This window comes from Mus musculus, chromosome 11, assembly GCF_000001635.26.
Source record: "Mus musculus strain C57BL/6J chromosome 11, GRCm38.p6 C57BL/6J".
NCBI classification, from domain to species: domain Eukaryota; kingdom Metazoa; phylum Chordata; class Mammalia; order Rodentia; family Muridae; genus Mus; species Mus musculus.
In genome coordinates this window covers 98618028-98626072 of record NC_000077.6, presented here as the reverse complement: position 1 = coordinate 98626072, position 8045 = coordinate 98618028, and the positions used below count along the sequence as shown (strand labels likewise).

Sequence of the window (8045 nt, the reverse complement as noted above, 5' to 3'; positions counted from 1 at the left end):
GGAGGCAGTGGGAATTGGCGGTGTGTGTGTGTGTACTCAGGCATGCATGTGAATGCTGTGAATGTGTACAGGAGTGATACGGGGTGGATCACTGCTCTGGTGTCATTGTGGCCCATCTGAAAGCGAATGCAATTCATCTGAGGCCTTGTGGAAATGATAAGTGATAAGAAATCCTCTATGCTCAGGGACTACAGGCAGCAAAGGAGCTGAGAATCTGCCCTTCAACTTTGTATGCATCAGCCTGCTGATTCTTACCTCTCTCTATGTGTATATGAGCATTGGCTACACATGCATGCATAGCTTGGTACCAGTATACACAGAAGTTTGAGGAGGCAGGATAGAGTGAGCTCAAATGACCTTCTGTAGCTGCCAGGGGCCATGGGTTACTGGGATCCTGAAAGGAAAGATGGCGCCATTTCGTGACACCGCGGGACCGAGCATCTGTAGGAGCAGAGCCAGAGGGAAGCGGGTGGGCCTGACGGAGCGTTAGGATTTGAGCTTGGGCCTTTTGAACCCAGGATCTCGAAATGCATCGTGATTCCTGTTTGGATTGTAAGGTTTATGTAGGTAATCTTGGAAATAATGGAAACAAGACTGAATTAGAATGGGCTTTTGGCTATTATGGACCACTCAGAAGTGTGTGGGTTGCTCGAAACCCTCCTGGCTTTGCTTTCGTCGAATTTGAGGATCCCCGAGATGCTGCTGATGCTGTCCGGGAACTAGATGGAAGAACACTGTGTGGCTGCCGTGTAAGAGTGGAACTGTCGAATGGTGAAAAGAGAAGTCGGAATCGTGGGCTGCCTCCCTCTTGGGGTCGTCGTCCTCGAGATGATGACCGCAGGAGGAGTCCTCCACCTCGGTGCAGATCCCCAAGAAGGAAAAGCTTTTCCCGAAGCCGGAGCAGGTCACTTTCTAGAGATAGGAGAAGAGAAAGGTCTCTGTCTCGTGAGAGAAATCACAAGCCGTCTCGATCCTTCTCTAGGTCTCATAGCCGATCTAGGTCAAATGAAAGGAAATAGAAGACCAGTTTGCAAAAGTGGTGTACAGGAAATAACTTCATCTGACAGGAGTATGTACAGGAAATTAAAGTTTTGTTTGAGACTTCATAAGCTTGGTGCATTTTTAAGATGGTTTAGCTGTTTAAATTTGTTTTGTCTCTTGGAACAGTGACACACAAAACAATGTAATTCTCTATGGTTTTCAGATGGATCATAAGAGGCACGTGATATCAAGAATTGTTACTTTACAATGTTCCCTTAAGCAAGATTTAATTTTCTTTGAATTTTAGTTTTTCATAGACTGAAATAAACCTAGTTCCTACCCAGTTTTAAGTGTGATGTACTAATGATATAAAGCAACTGGCGGAAATTGAAAGAAGCTGTAGTCCTCTAGTAGCTGAGACACTGTGGCACTGTGGGTGGAATGATAAAGCGGTGTTTAAGAGCTGCTGTGAACACAAGCCAACAGATAAGGGTAAGAACCACACTGAAGATTTGCAAAGGGGCTCCTTCCTGGTTTCTCTATGGGGATGCAGAGCTATTGTAACATCTTTATTTGGAAATGTAAAACTCAGATGCCAGTGTCCTTTCAGTTTAAGGGTACATTGTAGAGCTCAACTTTTCAGTTACTGTGCAAGATTGTTTTTTCATGCTGTCATTTGTAATATGTTTGTGAGAATCTTTGGGATTAAAGTTTTGGTTACAAAAAAAAAAAAAAGAAAAAGAAAAAGAAAAAAGAAAGGAAAGATGGGGTTTGGATGAGAAAGGCAAGAGATATAACGAAGGAAAGACATACAAGAATGTCCAGACTGGCCCAGCGCCTCCCTATCTCCCGCCCTTCTGACCTAAGTTAATGTTAACCAGATGCTCTGCTGTTACCTCGATCTGCATGAACAGTCTGCTGATGTTTAAATAAACCAATCATATGAAACCGTGCCAATTCCTCCCTGCTGATGTTCAAATGAACCAATCATGTGAAACCATGCCAATTCCTCCCTTGTTTAAATGAACCAATCATGTGAAACTGCGCCAATTCCTCCCCCAGCCCCAGACCCTTTTCTATAAAAACCCCTAGCTTTCAAGCCTCATGGTCAAATCCACTGTCTCCTGAGTGAGATAAGTTTCGACCTGGAGCTTCGCCATTAAACTACCTCATGTATTTACATCGAGAAGGTCTTTTCGTGATTCTTTGGGTGCACGCTGGATCGGGAATTGAGTGGTTTTCCCCACTAGGTTCTTTCATTTGGAGGTGCCACTGAGATCTGTGTGACACCCAGGAACCCCGAAAGACCCCTTGGAGGTACGTTTGTTTGTGTGAGTCTTACATGTTGTCTGTTGTCTAAGTGGGAGAGGGAATACATTTGGACCCAAGAGCATCAGTTGGCTTTTGAGACTCTGAAAAAGGCCTTGCTACAAGCCCCTGCCCTAGCACTGCCGGATGTAAATAAGCCGTTCACCTTGTATATCGACAAGAGAAACAGGGTAGCCCGTAGAGTCCTTACTCAAACCCTAGGGCCTGGAAGCACCCAGTAGCTTATCTATCAAAGAAACTGGACCCTGTGGCTAGTGGATGGCCTTCATGCCTATGAGCGATAGCAGCCACCTCGGTGCTGGTAAAAGATGCTGATAAGCTGACTATGGGCCAGAATGTTACTGTGGTGGCCCCACACTCTCGAGAGCATTATCAGGCAACCGCCAGATTGCTGGATGACCAACGCCCGAATACTCACTGTCAAAGCTTGCTGCTGACTGAGTGAGTGACTTTCGCTCCCCCTGCTGTTCTCAACCCCGCTACCTTACTACCTGAAACTAACGAAACCCCTGTGCACAACTGCGGGTAGATATTAGCAGAAGAAACTGGAACTCGTCCGGAACTCTCTGACCAGCCATGGCCAGGAGCAGCAACTTGGTTCACCGATGGAATCAGCTTTGTGGTAGAAGGTAAGCGAAGGGCCGGGGCAGCGGTAGTAGATGGAAAATCTGTCATATGGTCTAGCAGTCTACCTGAGGGAACCTCAGCTCAAAACTCGAAGTTCATCGCTCTAACCCAGGCTTTGAGGCTGGCAGAGGGTAAGGCTATCAATATTTACACTGACAGCCGATATGCTTTTGCTACGGCTCATGTCCATGGAGCAATCTATAGGCAGCGTGGCTTATAGACCTCCACTGGAAAAGACGTTAAGAACAAAGAAGAGATCCTTGGTTTGTTGAAGGCTGTTCATCTGCCTCTCAAGGTAGCGATCATCCACTGCCCAGGGCATCAAAAAGGAACCAGACCAGTAGAAAAGGGAAATCAAATGGCAGACCAAGTGGCTAAAGAAGCAGCCCAGGGGCCAATGACTCTGGTAATTAAAACTATGCCCCAACTAGCTGAAGAAGAGACAGAAAGAAAGGTTCTCACAGAAGAAGAGGGGCTAAAGTACCTAGCTGACATACACCATCTCACTCATTTAGGATCTAAAAAGATGATAAAATTAGTCAGTAGGTCCCCCTATCACATTCTTGGGCTACAAAAGGCGGCAGAAGACCTGGTGAGCAATTGCTGAGCCTGCACGCTCACCAATGCTGGATCCAGCAGGCTCCCTGGCAGAAGGCACCTGTGGGGAGACAGACCTGGGACCTACTGGGAAACTGACTTTACTGAGGTAAAACCAGCCCGGTACAGAAATAAATATCTGTTAGTCTTTATAGATACCTTCTCTGGGTGGGTTGAAGCATTTCCCACCAAGAAGGAGACAGCCACCGTGGTAGCCAAGAAGATACTTGAAGAAATTCTCCCTTGTTTTGGGATACCCAAGGTAATTAGGTCAGACAACGGGCCTGCCTTTGTCTCTCAGGTAAGTCAGGGTTTGGCCAGACAACTGGGGACAAATTGGAAGTTACATTGTGCTTACAGACCCCAGAGTTCAGGACAGGTAGAAAGAATGAATAGAACTCTAAAAGAGACCTTGACTAAATTGACCTTAGAGACCGGCGGGAATGATTGGACAGCCCTTCTCCCTTATGCTTTATTCAGGGCCCGGAATAACCCCGAGCCTCTGGCCTAACACCCTATGAATTAATGTATGGGGTGCCTCCGCCCATCTATGGGACAGTAGAGAGTAGAACTTTCCCAGATGTATCCTTCATCCCCTCCTCTCAGCTTTTAGCCCAACTCAAGGCTCTTGAAATTGTGAGAAAGGAGATCTGGGAACAGTTAAAAGAAACCTATGTTGCTGGTGACATGCAGGTGCCGCATCAGTTCGAAGTAGGAGACGCTGTCCTGGTGAGGAGACATCGAGCAGGGAACCTTGAGCCACGGTGGAAAGGACCCTACTTGGTGCTGCTAATAACACCCACCGCCATTAAAGTGGAAGGAATCCCAACCTTAGTTCACGAGTCTCACGTCAAGAAGGCACCCCCTGAGGCTGACCAAAATGAGTGGATCCTGGAAAAGACTCCTAATCCTCTTAAGTTGCACCTACGTCATTGGTGCCATCCTGAAGAAGAGTGACAACCCACACCAGCCTATGAATCTCACTTGGCAAGTGTTATTCCAATCGGGGGAAATACTATTTACCACCTCAAAATTAGAACCTCCGGGGGGCATGGTGGCCAACCATGTATTTTTGCCTTCACCAAATCATTCCTGCAGCCAAGAGTACTCCCCCTAATGAGGTCCAAAGCTATGGGTTTTATAGCTGCCCCAAACATATTAAGAGTTCCCGGTGTGGGAGGCCTAAGTGGTACTATTGCAGTCAATGGAGTTGTGTTACCTCTAATGATGGAGATTGGAAATGGGCCGTTGAGCCTTCTGGGGATGGATTAGAGTTTTCTTTTCAAAATAAGGGGCCAGGAAAACATGCAGTAATGGGGCTATACAAAGATCAGGAATGCAAGTCTACAGACTTAGATCGTGTGGAACTGCAGTTCGCAGAAATGGGAAAAAAATTATGCCCTTGCCCAGTGGATTGGAGGCATGACCTGGGGAATCGTGTTCTACAATTATGGTAGTAGACCTGGATCGTTGCTCCATGTCCATCTAAACATTGAAAGTCCTCCAGCCCTACCAGTAGGGCTAATAAGGTGCTCCCTGAGCCGAACCAACCCCTTCTCCCAAGGCCGGCTCCGACCTTACCCCCCACCCAAAAGACTCCCCAAGAGCCCTCGACCATCGCCCCCACATACCCCCCGACAGGACAGAGACTGTTTAATTTGGTCCGAGGGACTTACTTTGCCCTCAACGAAACAGATCCTGATGCAACTACCGACTGTTGGTTATGCCTATCCTCAGGCCCCCCATACTATGAGGGAATCACTTTTGATGGAAACTTTAACAAAACCAGTAACCATGCTTCCTGCTCATGGGGACCAGGGCAAAAATTAACCCTGACTGAGGTGTCTGGAAGGAGCCCTGGTCTCTGTATAGGGACACCCCCTCCTTCCCACCGGCACCTATGTGGCCGAACTCGTTCCGTGTCCAGGACAGATACCAATTATTACCTTGTGCCATCTTCAGTTGGCTGGTGGGCTTGTAGTACAGGACTCAACCCATGTGTATCAACTAGTGTTTTTGACCCCTCTCATGATTTTTGTGTCATGGTTCAGTTATTGCCTCACATATATTATCATCCTGCTTCCTGCCTAGAGGATGAATATACACAGGGGAGATTTAAGAGAGCCAGTCTCCCTTACCCTAGCTATGTTAATGGGGGTAGGTGTTATTAGACGCGTTCTCACGACCGGCCAGGAAAGACGCAACAAACCAGAATCTTCTGCGGCAAAGCTTTATTGCTTACATCTTCAGGAGCCAGAGTGCAAGAAGCAAGAGAGAGAGAAAACGAAACCCCGTCCCTTTTTTAGGAGAGTTATATTTCGCCTAGGACGTGTCACTCCCTGATTGGCTGCAGCCCATCGGCCGAGTTGACGTCACGGGGAAGGCAGAGCACATGGAGTGAAGAACCACCCTCGGCACATGCGCAGATTATTTGTTTACCACTTAGAACACAGCTGTCAGCGCCATCTTGTAACGGCGAATGTGGGCGCGGCTCCCAACATCTCCCCCTTTCCTTTTAATAAGAGCAAATAGGCCACCCATATTAATGAGAGTGGAGATAGAGGTCAAATCCCCAGTGTGTAGGTAAAGGAGCCATGTACAGGATTAGCTCTTAGGCTCACAGGCTTTTACCCAGAGCAACCCTGACCTGCTCCCGTGTCGTTTTGCCTGGGGGAAGGGAACTAGGACACTGAACCTTCATGAAAGATGACATGTCTCCCTAGAATAGGCTCATATATGCCGCAGAGCCTTTCCATTGCAGTGCTTAGCCGTGCAACTCTCTCGGGCTGCTGAAGCACACTCACTCTATCCCGTGCAATGAGTCTAGCCTCGTGAGATGTAAGAGCTGAGTGGCCAGCGACCTATTGCCTAAGCATAGATAACCATATATCAGGGGGAGCTCCATGTTCTAGTCCTGCAAGCGCCTGGGCAATAACCACCTTGTCTCTCCTAGTTTGGGCCTTAAGCTTACAGACCAATCAAAGAAGCAACACTAATCCACAGCAAAGTGTATCTCCAAATAATATTAATCCCACCCATTTTTTAAAGAAAGAAAATGCTGAGGAGATCCAATTGGGTAATCCTTTGGTCAGGGACAGGTCCAAGCGCGTGGAGTTGACCTGAAGTCTCAATTCCCGAAGGATCTGTTTAAATTCAGCCGTCCAATTCTGTAACATATACTGAAAAAGACTTTTTGACAAATTAGCTGTCCTAGTAAATTTCTCATACTGAAATGGAAGTAACACACAATCTCGGAAACTTTTGTTTACACCCCAGCTGAGTTATTTGTCATAATACATCTAGTTGTATCTGGACAAGATCTATGAGTTGATTAACCAGCATGAGACCTCTCTGTATCTTGACATTAGCTGAGGCCTGTTTATCTATGACTGTAGTCACTGAGGCTGACAAAGTGTTAATGGTGTCAGTCATCTGGACCTGTCCAGACAGAGCCAAGGCTGTCTGAATCAAGGCTAAACCTAGTTCCTAGTTAGTGGTAAAAAAGTAGGAGAATACTTGAGCATTATACATCACCGTCATTGGGAGTGGAAATGTCGACATTATCCCCCAATGCTGCTCTCTCTTTATTATTGACGCCCTGGACATCACCAAGACGAGGGACATCAGTATTCCCTTGGTCAGTCTGGATTTTTCGGGTGAGTCTTTCTGGTATCCAAAATGGGTTGTCTTCATTCTGTGGGAAAACACAGATAGCTCCCCTGGATCTTATCAAAATAGGATCCGGGCCATACCATTTATTATCAAGGACATTTTTCCATTTAACCATCTCATTGGGCCTATCTGGCTCTGTACAATGACGTTCAGCCGCAGTATGGCCATGAGCATCAATATTTAAAAAATTGAGTGTAAAGAGTGCCAAAGACACAGACACTCTTGGTGCTCGGGGTACAGTCTCCTCAAAAGTTCCCCTCTTCTGTTTTATAAGATAGGTTTTGAGGGTGCGATGCGCACGCTCAACAATACCCTGTCCTTGAGGGTTGTATGGAAGTCCAGTCAGGTGGGTCACGTCCATCTGACGGCAGAACTGTTGGAATTTTTGAGACGTATAAGCTGGTCCATTATCAGTCTTAAGGAGTCTGGGTTTCCCCCAAGCACTCCATGCCTCAAGACAATGTTGAATCACATGTGAGGCTTTTTCTCCGGTTAACGGAGAAGCAAACATGATGCCAGAACATGTGTCAATGGACACATGGAGATATTGAAGTTTTCCAAAGGAAGAAACATGTGTAACATCCATTTGCCAGACCTGTAGAGGTCGAATACCGCGTGGGTTAATTCCCACATGAGGAACTGGCAAGAACTCACAGCAGCTTTGACATTGAGTAACAATGTCACGGGCTTCTTTTCTTGTCAAGGAGAAACGACTGCGTAATGTTTCAGCCGTCACATGAAAATTGTTATGAAAATTTCTTGCAGCCTCTACCGGGGATGATAGGGCAGCAGCCACCACTTTAGTGGCCTTATCTGCCAAATCGTTTCCCAGAGCCATG

General features: G+C 46.8%; 1 pseudogene; it reads left to right on the top strand.

The window, feature by feature from the left end:
• On the top strand, nt 411–1705 carry Srsf3-ps (serine and arginine rich splicing factor 3, pseudogene; annotated as a pseudogene).